General features: G+C 44.6%; 2 protein-coding genes across 5 annotated transcripts in view; both read right to left on the bottom strand.

The window, feature by feature from the left end:
- The window catches only part of GGT1 (gamma-glutamyltransferase 1), a 60186-nt gene extending 53841 nt beyond the window's left edge, over positions 1-6345 (bottom strand). For 3 of the 4 annotated variants that reach the window (XM_071763281.1, XM_071763282.1, XM_071763280.1), the window contains exons 1-2: positions 6229-6345; positions 21-128 (exon numbers count right to left, since the gene is read on the bottom strand). The gene's annotated coding sequence lies outside the window, so the exon portion shown is untranslated. Of the gene's footprint in view, positions 1-20; positions 132-6228 lie in introns of those variants that run through there. The other variant, XM_071763283.1, reaches the window with a different exon arrangement.
- The window catches only part of UPB1 (beta-ureidopropionase 1), a 74592-nt gene that overhangs the window by 32821 nt on the left and 27626 nt on the right, over positions 1-14145 (bottom strand). The window lies entirely within an intron of this gene.

Below are 14145 nucleotides of genomic sequence, written 5' to 3'. Positions count from 1 at the left end.
GAGAAGAACCAGTGACTTACAGTGAACCTGGTCCCCAGGCAGGGTCTCAATGGAAGACGGGAAAAGACCTCTCAGAGTCAAGAATATCCTCCAGCAGCCATTGGGTTGAGGAAAAGGGATGGGGGAACCTAAAACAGAAACAGACTTGTAGTTTACTTCCTTTCTTCCTTTTCCCATGCACCTTGGAAACCTTGGGACCTGCAGCCTTGAGTGTGGAAGGAGGTGTCCCAAGAGCCTAGCTGCTGTGGAGCTTAGCTGAAGGGCTCAGAGACCAGAGCTGGAGCCCGGCAGTGTGTCTCCCTCTTGTGTCTGGCTCCTTTTGTTTTGTTTTTTTCCTACTGTGTGTTTTGTATTGACATCTGAACAAAGGGACTTGGTCAGAGACCATTGGATTTCATAGGCTGGGGCGGACACATGGCTTGGAACTGCAGCATCAGGATATTTGCTGTGTGACCGGGGTGAGAGGGAGGGGAAGGAGGTATGTGTTGGTGGGAGCATGGGGGATGGGGTGAGTTGGGATGGGATGGGAGGGGGAGCAGTCTTGTGGATTGGCAGGATTGGTTTCAAAAAACTGTGCTTTTTTACTAAAATTACAAGTTCCAAGTGAATTTGAGGAAAAGCAGACGGCTGAGCGTAGAACTGCGGCGCTAGAGGGGCAAGCAGTGAACATGCCAAAGGTGGGCACTTCCCAAACTGAAGTGCAAAGCTTTGGCTCCTCGTGGCGTGTCGTATACCTCCTAACAGGGACATGACATGAGCAGCTGCATCACCATTTCCAGTGCTGTCCAAAAACCAAACCACTGATACAGTGTTTGTAGTGTTCTCCACCTTGCTCATGCGCTATGTAAACTTAATAAACGTTTCTTTTGGACATGAGGGTGAAGTACTGTGGAGTCTCAGTATCTGGGCTGTTCACAGATCAAGCCAGACACTGGAAGAATGTGGACCAAGAGTCCTCGTGCAGTGTCTGAGCAGTGTAGGAGAGCATCAGCACGTACCACCTGCACTGGTGGGGGAGGTCCATTTGTCTAAGGAAAGCGGAACCTGGATGTGGTAGTGTGCTGCCCTTCCTGTTGCATGGTGATGATACAAATAAACTGATCAGATTATAGCTGATTAACCAAGTCCTCTCAATTATCTCTCCTCACAGGAATTCAGAGAGCAGGTATGTTTTGAGGAGTTAAAAGTTAAAGAAATCAGACTTATTAGAAAAAACCCAAAACAAAAAAGACCCCAACACCACATAAATCCTGGCCTTCCTAAATGAACAATGGTAACTTTGCCTTTCTCTGCTGATTCCCTCTGGAGGTCTCAACATATATAAGTAATATATATTAATAATCTCATTATCTAAGATACAGAAATTCACATGAAATAGATAAACCTTTTAAGCTCCTGTCTGATTTTATACAACATCACAAGAAGCAAATCTGTGATATTTATCAAGTGATTTATCCCCTCGGGACCAGGAGTGTGAGCGCACCGGGAGGTATCAAATCAAGGTATCAGTGTCTCTTATCAACTACCAAAAGCTCCAAGTCAGACCAGTCCCCCGAGGAAGAAAGCTGGGTTTAGAGACACTGTGCTGAGTATTAAAACCTGATGCTGCAAATGCTGGACCCAGTCCTGTTTATGCTCATCCCTGGAGCAGGACCTCATAACTTTCACAGTGTTAACTTGCAAATGAAAGTGTTGGAAAGTCTCTGTAAAGGTGACCAAAAAGAGCAGAAGATAAAACAAAGTAAAGCAGAGCTAGGACTAGGTGCTAGTTGCCCCATCCCAGTGGAGGTGGAAGAGAAAAACCTCTGAGATAGCCAGAATATGATGTTTGCCCAGGAAGATGGGGAACAAGGAGTGCAAAGGTAGCCAGGCCCTGGCACAACCCAAGGTGGGGAGGGACTATGTGTTCCCCTGCATAGCTGTCACCCAAAAACACTTTTATACCCTTCTAGTGAATCTGGAGAACTAATTGCTCTGACAAAGACTATTTGGGGAGCATGAGATTGTTTTGCTCAAGTACAGGCTCAAGTAGCCAAAGACCACTGCTTCCAAAGGTCATTGCCTGACTCTTACACCTCATTTTCCTCCTCTCAGTGTGGTATCCTTTTCCTGCCCTGCTATGGGAGAGATGGTATTATTGTTTTCTTCTTTTCCTTCCAAAGTATGTTTCAGCAAAAAAGAAAAGCATTTCAAATGTCAGCGAGATCTGCTTAAACTCTTAAAAGTCTAAGTAGAGCAGCACTCTGTGCCAAGAAGAAAACTCATGCACGAAGCATTTAAATGAAGACCTGGAGCTGCATGGTGAGTCAGTGGCATTACCTAGAAAGAGGAGCAGGGGTGCTGAGCATTTGTCTTTGGCTCCCAGCACTCTCTCTGTTAGACTCTGCACCAATGCACCTTCACAGCTTTTCTATAACAGTCACAACCCCCTGAAAATAAGACAAGACCCTCAGCATGCAGCCTACCCCTACCACCCATGCAGTTCTTCCTTGCAAAGCTCCTGGCCCAGCCCCAGGAAGGATCTGTGCAGCCTATTTCCAGCCCTGATGAAAGCTGTGGTTATGGTCTGAACTGTGCTAATGGAGAGGAGATATTCAGCCCCTTGCAAGGGAATTCTGTGCTAATCACTGGTGATTCCTGGCTGCTAGTTGGCAGCTCCAGTAGCTGGAGATAAAGCATGGCTTGACACAGACTGGCTCAGCTGAGCAGCTGTGGGATCCATGATTATTCCTCCATATGCACTTGTTTTTTTTTTCATAGAAACTTCCCCATGGAGAATTGTTTGTGAATAAATACATGCAAATTATGAGGGCTTGGCCTACAAAGCTGCCACTGTGTCTTGGATGAACCCCAACAGGCTGCAACCTAGCTGTGAAGAAACTACCATGGCACACCCAGCTGTTCCCTGCCAGCTGCTGCCTGCACTGACAGGTGAAGGACTCAGCAGGAACACAGTGGTGCGTGTCCAGCTCCAGAGCTGGGAAGCACCCCAGTGCTCCCCTGCAGATGAGATGCATGCCAAATCCAGATGAAACTTATTTTCATAAAAGCTGAGTTAACAAACCAGAGAGCATGACACAAACCAAATGAGCCCTTCCTTGCGCAGAATGAGAAAGCTCAGGGCTCTCGAAGGGGATTATAGGGATGAGCTGCTAATTCAGGGCTCCTCACTGATACCCAGAGGGAACAGCTTTGTTATGACCCTAAATCTGGGTCTGCCCTTCAGTGAGCCTCTGTCTCCTGCCAGATAACACAGCAAGAAAGATGGAACCCTGCCACACTTAATAAATACTCTCCTCAGTTCTGCACTTGCTGGTGCAGGGCTGTAACCTCAGCTACTTCAAGCAGTACATACACCCCAGTATCAGGACTCATACACCAGGCTATCCCTGTCATCTGCAGTTTCCCTCCCTCCCTCCCTGTGCAGGATGCAGATGGTTAGTCTGGGATGGGACCTATGTCACAAAGCACTGAGGAAGCTGCAGCTGCGCAGGGCAGTATCACAGCCCCTTCCCTACCCCTGACCTCCCACCAGGAAATCAGTCTCACAACAGATCTCAAAGTAAGACATTAAAGAACACCTTTCTTTTTTCTAGGAGAGGTCACCAGGTGCAAAGCCATGCCCCACCTTCCAACCACCTTAGTTTTCCTAGACTTTAAAAAATACCTCTCAGAAAACCTTCATTCTCCTGGGATTGCTTGGTCCCTTTCTCAGAGCTACAATCCCATTGTGGCCTGGCACGAGACAGCCAACTTCCATCTCCAGCAGTCTGTGCTGACAGCAGCTTCTGACCCAGCACCCCTCCCAGCAGGCAGTTTCCTACCTGGCACAGCACAGCACACCCTCTTGCAAGCTCCCAGAGTCGAGGGTGACAGCCACCTGGCACCTGGAAGTGCTGATAAGCACTGTCAGCTGGGGCTCTGCCTTAGGTCAGGCAGAGGGCTCTAGCAGAGCCAGCCCACATAGCCCAGCTGCAGGGAGGTGCAGACTTCTGGGGATGCAGCACCACAGGGAATGAAGCCATTGGTGCCAGACAGCAAAAGGAAGAAGGAAGAGGTCAGGCCTTTTCAGTTACTCAAACAGAAATGCACTTGTTCCCTCCTTACCTGACTGGACAACACCTTCCTCACTCCTCCATCCTTTATTTTACCTCAGCCTCTGACCACAAAACTCAGAGAGAGACACAAAACCTCCTTAGTGTCCTCCAGGTAGCAATATGTTTAGCACAGAGGCCACCACAAGGTTCCTTCAATTCCTGTGACTTTGTCTGAATAACTAGTAATAATTTTGTTGAGGTAAGGATGCAAAAAGCAGATGGAAGCACAGGCTTGTCTGATCTATTTTTATTTTACACACTTCAAAGCCTGTGAAGGCCCTTCTGCACTGCCAAGGCTTTTTTCTTTTTAAACTTACAATTCAATCCTCATCACAAGTACTTGGAAGATAAAGGAGTGTGCACTGTTTGGGGCAGGCAGATAGTGGACAGCTGCTGACTAAAGATACAAAATAGAGATGTTTTTATCTTACGAAAGGAAACAAAAGAGGATTAAACACTTTGCCTTTTGAGATCACTCTGTCCACCACCAGGTCACAATTGTTTCACAGCTCAGAAGAGGCAATCTTGTGTCTTAATACAAACTCTTACTACTATCCTATCTTGACAGCATAGCAGGTATAAAACAGCCTTCAAGGACAGCTGGCAGGGAGCCCAGCCACCCCAGCTCCCAGCAGTTGGGGACGATTCTCAATGGACAAGAGAATCTGTTTTGCAGTTTGCTGGCATTAAACAAGTGCTCTTGAAATAGATGGTTTAAGGCTGCCAAGAAGTAGTTCACAAAACAAAATAGACCGGAAAACTCTCAGTTGAGGCCAGTGCTCTGGGAAGCCATGACTGAATATTTCCTTTGAGAGACTAAGTACTCATTTATGACTCTCTTCTGTTCCTCTCTGACTTGATAGAATTCCAGTTCAGTAATGATGAATCCAAACCAGAATAGCCACTAAACATGCTAACCACACACTAACCCTTCCCCAGGAGAAGAATGACGAGGAAAGTCAGCTTTTCTTCCACATGCATTTGTTTCTTTTCACAGAGATCAGCACTCCCTCTGCTGCATCCAAACTGGCCTCTAAAGCAAGTGAACCACAAAAACTCTGACGTTTCTTTCTGCATCAGGTTTATTAAGCTTGCATGCAGGTGTGTCACAAGGGTGGAGGATAGATTCTTTGTTGCTTACTGATCTGCCAGTTCCTCCACTTCTGGCATGATTATTCTTCCCAGTCCACTTTTGAGGCAATGTGCCTCAGGTTGGATACAGTGATGGGACATATTTGGAAAGCTATTGGACAACTACATGGGCCTTATTCAACCTGCATAAATCTGCTAAAACTCCCCTAAAACACATTTGGTCTCATCCAGCACAAACACGGCACAGAAATCTGGAAAAAGGCACCCCTCAGAATAACAGCAGCTGCCTTTGGGTCTCCATTTCAGACTTCTGAGCTGAGCTTTGTTCTTGATCCCCTGAAATCTTTTGGTTTGCAGAGCCAACAGTTTGACGTCTGCACCTTTGTCTGAACTCTGCTGTGACTGAATGACTGGATAAGTCAGAACCAAACTGCTCATTTTACCAACAGCTTTTTGGGGTTTTAGTCTTTCAAAAACTGCAATTGAAAGGGAGTAAAATGGAAAACACCAAAGGAACAGCTTTGACATGCAACCACATACTCAGCAGCGACAGCCCAAAGGGTGCCCAGCTATAAGGTCCCTCAGTTTGTGCCTCAGCCCTGGACTCACCCATCCCTCAGCCCCGTTATGAATAGAAGTGTTTTACACAGGCACAACCCTGTCACTAGCAGCCCCCAAACCTCCTGCCTCCCCTCTAACAGGAGTGACCAGTGGTTTGTCACCTGGACTGGAAGGTCAGGAGCAGAGGAGGCGGCAGCACTGTCTGTCAGCATTTGCACTTCTGATGCCTGTGCTGCTCCTGTCCCTTGGCAAGGTGGTTACCTCACGGAACTGCCTACAAACCCGTGCACTCGCTGCCTTTCCAGGCTGTTTTCAGATGACCTCAACGGAGTCTCCCTTGTAGTAGCACATAAAAAAAGATCCTCTGTAAAGCAGGAGACGGAAGGTCATGCCTGGCTCCCACCTCCTGTTCCTGCTGTCCCTCACACTTCGCAGAAATAAAGCCAAGCCAGAAAAATCACAATCCCCAACCACTAACCTCAGCTGTCCCACAGGAGAGGACATTTTGCCATCCTGGGAGAGGTGCTCTGGAGCTCAGCAGTCACTTGTCTCCTACAGGCAGGGACAGCTGGATGCCTCAGAACATTTTTCTGAGGTAAATCCAACCCGCACTATGGGCGCCCAGGGGCTGGCAGGGCTGCAGGGGCTTCTCTGAGGAGGGGTTTGGGCTGCCCCAGCCGGGCACAGCCGGTTCCAGCTGGTTCCAGCCGGTTCTGCAAGGGCACCACCCCAGGCACAGCTGAACCCAGCTCTGGAGCTGATGGCACCCTCTGGGAAAGCTTATCTAATAAAGGGCAAACCCCCCCTCACAGCTGTGAGGAATGAGGGAAAAACGTGTGAGAAACAGCCCAAGGCCTGAAAGGGAGGCAGAGCATGAGGTGGACAAGGAGGACACGAAAGATGTTCTCCAGACACCAGAGCAGAGTACCCTGCAGCCCCTGGGGTGACAATGGTGGAGCTGGGGACATGCCCTGAAGTAACAGTGACCTGTGGGAAGGCTCCGGGCTGGAGCAGGTGAATGGGGTGAGGAGGAAGGAGCAGCAGAAGAAACTTGTTATGGACTGACCACAACCCCTGCACTGCTGTGGAGGTGGAGGAGTTAGGGATGAAGGAGGGAAACAGTCTGGGAAGAAGGTGGGTGTGGGAAGGTGTTGCTGTGTCTTTGTTTCTCACAATTCAAACTTTCTAAACTGGTAATAAATTAATTCTACCCAAGTCAAGCCTGTTTTGTCCATGACAGCTATTAGTAAGTGATGTCCCAAGTCTTCTCTCCCTGAGGAGGGGGAGCAAGAGAGTGGCTGGGAAGGTGCCCTGTGCCTGTCCTGAGAGACCCTGAGAGGTAAAAAAACTTTGGGGTTGGAGTTCAGAAAGAGAGAAAAGATGTAAGTAGGACTGGGGATCAGAGTCGCAAAACAAAGCTAGGGCTGCTGCCTGAATTATCCCCTGTGTAACAGACTGGGGGATCAGTGTGTCTCACAGCATTACTTTCAGCCTGAGGACAGGATCATTTTCTCAAAACAGATACTTGAAACACACACTAAAAGCAAGGCTCAAATGAGATTGCAGAGGTAAAGTGAAGGCTTCTACTTGGACCCTCCCAGCGGTCTCTTGCCAGAGGCTTCAGCATGTCCCATGGTATAAATATCTGCCTTGGTTTAGGATTAAATTTCATGTATTTAGAGTAAAATTCTGACAGGGAATACCTCTAATGAGTTCCCTAGGGCTTCATCCACTATCTCCATGTCAAATTTGGCTCATTAACAGGAAAAAAAAAAGGTTGTAGTGGAAAGACAAAACAAAGACAGCACATCCTAACAGGTAATCAGAGGAAAGGAAGAAGAAACATTTCCTCTGTGTGTATCCATGCCCTCTTTTCCCAAACCACAGCATTCCCTACCTTCAGTTTCCAAACTGTCCTCAAAAGCAAGAGGTGAACAAGACTGCAGGCAAAATGATACATTCCTGTTTGGTTCCAAGTATGTGTCTGATGTTCATTTCATTTAGTGCTCCTCAAAGTGGAACAATATTGACTATTGACTACTGAGCTTTGCAAAAAAACAAAACCAAAAACATCTTTCTGTGAAGCTGTTCCAGAGGCATGAGACTTAAGCAGAAAGGACCTCTTTCAACTGGGAAGCAAAGAACAGCAACAAAGGAGTAAAAGTTACAAAGGAGTAAAAATCTCCACACTCAAATTCTGTTTCTCAGATGGATATTGTGGTGGGGAAAAAAAACCCACTATTCACCCTATAGTTTACTACAATTTCAGAAGACACTAAAGATAAAAATAAGCAGCCTAAAATGCCTCCACATGGGTCAATGGATCATCATGTTCTTACCTTCACAGCATGTCTGCTGAAGGCCATCAGCTCCACTAATCCAAAACCTTTAAGAGGCTGTGTGCTTATAACAGTTATGGCCTGACCTGTCTCTAACGTGGGCTAAATACTGCCCAGCCTCCCAAAAAACTCACCCCTTCTCCCCAAAAATCACAAAGACAACAACCTAACCAGCTCCTATTTTTAGATGTCAACTCTCTTCTTATTTATAGATGTGAATTGTACTCAACACATGCAAAACCAATGCTCATTTGTGTTGCAGCTGTCTGTTCTTTTCTGCCAAGTGAGGTGGACCTGGAAACAGAACAAAGTCTCCCAAAAGGAGGATAGCCTAGTCCTCTAAAGATCACCTTTGGTTGCACCTGGGCATGGTGATTTGCTAGGTGTTCTTACTAGAGTATCCAAGATCATTTATTAGTGACTTATCTTCCCCATATGCTTGCAAGGAAAGTAGTATGACTCTCCTGTCAAGCAACTTACCTGCAAACCTCCAGAAGAGAGGCAGAGACTGTAACCTCTTCTCCAGATTCACAATCTCATGTCTTTCCCTGAAAGTGCTTCTTCATAAAGACAATTTTCACTTTTACCTACAGTGAGGAAACATGGTTGACAGAAGCACAGAAATCTATAGCAGGTTTGCACCTTCAGCTGTTATGAACTTACAGTTAACATTCTCTTATTCTCCAGAATGGAACATCAGTTGGTGTCCTTTGAGGATGAAACTCAGGGAGGAATTAAGGAAAGAGAATGAAGATACATGAAGACAGCACAGATTCAGCAGGTCCTACTGGAATTACTTAACAAGGAGGATTGATGTTTGTTGCAGGAAAGCAGAGAAATCAAAAAAAGGGGAACAAAACAGCTGTAAGAGAAAACACCAAAACTGTACTTTTCCAAGCACCACTGAGGCACTTTAAGCACAGCAGCCTGATTATCCTGAGAATTATCCACTCCAATAAACTACCATGAGGTGGCTTACTGTTCAAGAGAAGACTGATGCAGGAGGTAATGTTCAGAGACCACCACTTCTGGGATGATCCAGCACTTAAGAGCACACACTGGAGGTCCTTGGGCTCCAGGACCACTGTTAGGCCAGTCACTTAAGGATAGGTACAAAAAGTACATAGGTGGCTAGCTCACTGGTTTCAGCTGGAACTGTGGGCACACATCTGTTCTCAAATCCTGGTCTGAGCCTTTTAATAACTTGGTCTCCACCTCCCTTTTTGAAAATGCGAGGTGAGAATGTTTTTATACCATGTAACAGTAAAGTACAGAAAAACCCATGAAAGCAGCAGACAGGCACTGCACAGCATGGAGACATTAACAAGCTATGGGGACACTTCCACATCACACACCCTCTCCCTGCAAATCCAGGCATTCCCATTGCCTTCCCTCTGCACTACCAACTCAGTGCTGTTGATATTCCCACTGAGTGCTCTGTCTCTCCCCCTTTTAACATTTTAGGCACAAAATGTGTGGAGTTTTGCTTCACAACAAGGAGTGGTTTGCTCTGGAGTATATGTACCAGCATCTCCCCACTGAGATGGAAATAGGGCAACCCCCCAACCAGATTTTAAGTCCCCAGGCAGGGGAAAATGAAGAACAAATTAAATGTTCACTGCAAGCTGTTCACCAAACAAAAGAACAATAATAGCGTTTTTCTAGCGTTCCTTCATTTCTCCCAGCATAACTACACATCTTCTGGATACAATCTGTTCCTTTGCCAGGGCTTCAACATTCTCCCCAGAATTAATGATGCTGGAAAATCTCCACTTTTCATAGACTCTGATTGTCTCTGCTGAGCAACAGAGCACTGCACAATACTTGCTTATGCAATGACTGGCCCTGTGCCAGGAATAATAGCCCATCGACTAGGAACAACCAATTCACACACAAAACCAAAATACTTTTCTCATACAATGTCTGAATTAGGTGGAGTAAAAACACCCTGAAACAACTGGTCACAGTGCACACAAATGTCAGCCTCCACACAAAGTTAAATAATCCCACACTCTAGTTTTGGGGAACAGAATGAAGAGAGGAAGGTGGTACTCCCTTATTCATTACCTTCATAGTAAGCTTGACACTATTCAAGAACTGTTATTACAGGCAACAACAGGATGCCTGGAGCAGTTAAAATGCAACTTGATCTGGGAAGGTAATTGCAGACAAACACTGCGCTGGCTACTTCAGGCACCAGCAAGCTGTAATCACATGGGAGCTCTTCTGTCTGCAGGCATGATCTGTCCCTGAGCAGATGAGGAGGTGGAGAACAGTATCATCTTACTTGCAAAATAATCTGCAGCACACTGCCCCCCCTATCAGCATTTATTTCAAAGCTATTCTGGACCATGCATGCTTTAAACAGGGTATATCCATATTTCCACCTAAGGAAACACTGAAGGCAGGAGAGTCCCATAAAATTAGCTTTATCTAATGTGACAGGAGGAAGACCAGGTCTTGTCATATGAAATCAGCTTAACTGCAGTAAGTTTCAAGTCTGGATCTGAATTTTTGCCTCTGTCAGGAAACACCAAAAAAATCCAGGGAAAACCCTTCCTCCATTTTGACCCATACTGAGAAATAAGTAATCAAATCATTCACTTTCTTGTAAGCCTCAGAATTCCACTCTTTGCTACCTTACCAATCATTACTCCACTGGGATAGCAGCCTGCCATGTTTGCTCACATTTACTGGCAAGAGGAAACAGATCATCTTTACTTTAAATAAATCCTCACTGTGAAGCTTAAGTAGCAGAAATACAGACTGGACTGTTATCCTGACCACCAGCACCAGAAATTCACATTTTCCACTTCATTCTGCCCTTCTAGAAGAGGTTTTCTGAAGGACATGAGAGACTTTACTTTTGCCTTTCACTGGCAGAGATTAAGAGGCTGCTGCCACTCCTGCAATTTTGAGTTGGTATTGTTACCCTGGAAAACACAGCTTTTACAACGAATTACACTCAGAGAAGAGATACCATAGCTTGCCACAGCATCACTTCCCAGCCTCTCTCAATCATAACACAATCCTCGCAGACTGATGTTTCGCGGGGTACCCTTGGAAAGGTCTCTGCTCTGGAGAGCGGAACGGCACCTGCGTGGGATGAAAGCAGCCGAGTTCTCCTAACTCATTCTCTTCCCGACAGAGCCATCTAGTGGACGGGACACCATTTCTTAGGAGGACATCCTGATTTATGCCACTCTAGGTAAGGATAACAACATACAAATCGCCCGCGGGATCTTCATACCAGCCTGAAACAAACGAGCACTTCAGTCTAGTCAGAAATTGCTAAGCAATAAGTTTGTCTTGGCTGGGGCTGAAATTCCTACCAATGTGAAACTTCGAAGAGGGTAAACTGTTCATCCCAGGTTCCAGCCAAATTCACAGTGCAAATCTTCTCATGTATGCAAAATCCAGTATCTTCTTCAAAACCGATGTGGATTAGAGGTGTTGCATGCTTTAAATAAACCTTAAAAGCTAAGGCAATAGTGGTTAAAAAAAAGCTTTTTAAAAAGTTTCATTGCTGTGTTTTCAGTAAACAGTCATAAATATAGAGGGTGAGAAACATCAGAAGGGGTAGAAAATTCTTAAAGCAGGCAGACTGCAGTTTGTTCTCAGTCAGATGTACTGGGGAGAGTTACTGTTTCTTTCTAAAATTCATGGCTGTCCTCCTGCCCAAAGTCCTGCTGAACGCCACATCAACTGTTTCAGCAAGCAGGTCTCAGGGAAAAGAACACAAGTTCAAGCAATGCACAGGAAGAAGGAACAGGAACTTCAAAAAAACCAACAGAAAAGGTAAGAAAATCATTGTTAGTGGAAAGGACCCCCAACAAACCTACTGATGCCAGGCAGCTTTAATTTGTTTAAATAGCATTTAGTCATTATACTCTTTAGGGTTTCCCATGGTGTTAAGGCCTTTGCCTTGCCAAAATATTGACTCTTTTCCAAAAAAGACTTTCAGTCAAGTACCCCATCTGTGGCTTACTTCCCTGTTTCCACATATTAATAATTCTGGAGGCTTTACAAAAAAAATGAAGCAGAGCTGTGAGGGTTAGGAAGTACTGGAGAGTCCAGGAAAAAAAAAAAAACAAAACAAAAAACAGATGAGGCAATCCTCACCATTCGTTTCTGAGGTCTGACAAGGTAACTTCTCTTTGCTCAGACTGTGAGGACACTTCTCATCTCTCCTGTTATTAAACAAGGTAACAGGAACTTCCTTTGTCACTCCCTGTACATTACATTAGCCACAGCCAGGACCACCATGGCTAAACAGAACAGCTTGCATCCTTCTCCACACACATTCCATTTTGTATTAACTTATATCTACAGGAATTAACTGTAGCACTAAGAAATTTCAGGTTTCTATGAGGTACTTGCTTTGGTAAAAGGCAGTTCTAGCAGCTAAAATAAGCATCCTATGAAATCTTGCAGCATTGGTATAACTAATCTCAAGGTACACAGAGAAGAATCACATATTGTGTCATTCCTGTTCTGCCTGGTAAGTGGTGAAACTCCAAAGCACAAAAAAAATCACAATTTGATTATCAACACAATCAGAAACCTGATATAATAAAAGCAATAAAACCACTTAACAGCCTCCATATTAAAGAGGTCTGCTTGAAATAGCCATCCCACTACCTACCAGGGAATTAAGACATTTTGCATACAATCCTATACCAACAAGCTAAGCCAGTGGATGTCAAGAGGAATCTTACCTAGCAACTCCTTTCCAGAGATCCCAAGCAGTAATATATCAGACACTACAGGCAGACAGGTCAATTCTCAGCAGAATGATCATGGTATAGCAAAAGGATGGAATTCTTTAGTGTTAAAAATCCTGTGTCAGAGGGCATCTAATACAAAGACCCAAAATAAACTTCAGCTTCAGTCTTGTGACAGTCAACTTTTACTTAGGCAGGGGGAGGAAATTCCATGAAAGAGATCTTTTCTCCCACACTAAGAGCTAGAACCAAACTGATGATTAAAGTTCCAAACAGTACAAACAGCTGTTACTACTAGTGATTAGAAAGGCAGACCAGTTTTACTTGCTGGTATTTTATGCAGATATTCTTAGGAAATGGCCTGATAAATATAAGTCCCAGACCTGAAGTGGTCATTTTAAGTTGGAAATGTCTTCAAGAACCCATTCCTGCCAATGAATCTGGCTCACATGCCACGTTTCCAAACAGGGTTTTGTGAAAAGTGTTTTGACTTTTGCACAGGTTCCTCAGTTTAGATGTAAGACACTAAAATTTTTTCAATTAAGCTCAACCACATCTTAAAAAACATTTTCAGGAGGATTCTAATACAAGTATTTAGGATCATAACTGGATCATAAGAACATATAGCAGGGTTTTTTGCATAGTCATGCGAGACCAAATACAGCTTTATTTACAGACAACTCAACAAATTATTACATTAGTTCAACTTTCATGTCTGCACACAAGGGAGAGCCTTCACAGCATCAGGGCAGAAAAGCAAGACCAGCTATATTGTATGTGTACAGACTGGTAATTCATTGTAAGCAAGTATGTGATTAGGTACAGAAGTTTTACATTGAAATATCTCAACCCTTTAAGTCAGTAAGTCAGCCATACTCTACTTTTTGCAAAATAAAGTTTCAACTACATGTGGCTTCCTGCAGATCAGCTGGTAATCCATGACTGTGTATAGATGTTAAGACCAAAAGCTAAAGCTGATCCTAAGTTTTGTTCAAAAGATTAGCATTTGTATTGAGTTGTATTTAATGGATAACCATTAATACGACTTTCACCATACATCTGCACTACTGTTCAAATGTACAAAACATTTCAAATTTATCCTTGAAAATGCCTATTTTATATTCTGTCTTCTTTTCCCAGACCGAGGGGGAAAAAACCAAAACACCACAAACAAAAAAGGAAACTAAGAGAATTTAAATTTTTCACTGCAAATAAAGACTCAGGCTATCAAACTTCTATGTTCCTAATGAAAAACTCTCCCTGTACCTAAAGAGTAAAATACAAAATGCAAGAATAAAAGCTCAATGCACATCTCTGAAGATGGCCCTCCAT

The sequence above is a fragment of the Heliangelus exortis genome, chromosome 19 (genome assembly GCF_036169615.1).
Source record: "Heliangelus exortis chromosome 19, bHelExo1.hap1, whole genome shotgun sequence".
NCBI lineage: Eukaryota > Metazoa > Chordata > Aves > Apodiformes > Trochilidae > Heliangelus > Heliangelus exortis.
Note: the sequence above shows the minus strand (reverse complement) of the source record. Positions and strands in the feature narration are given on the sequence as shown.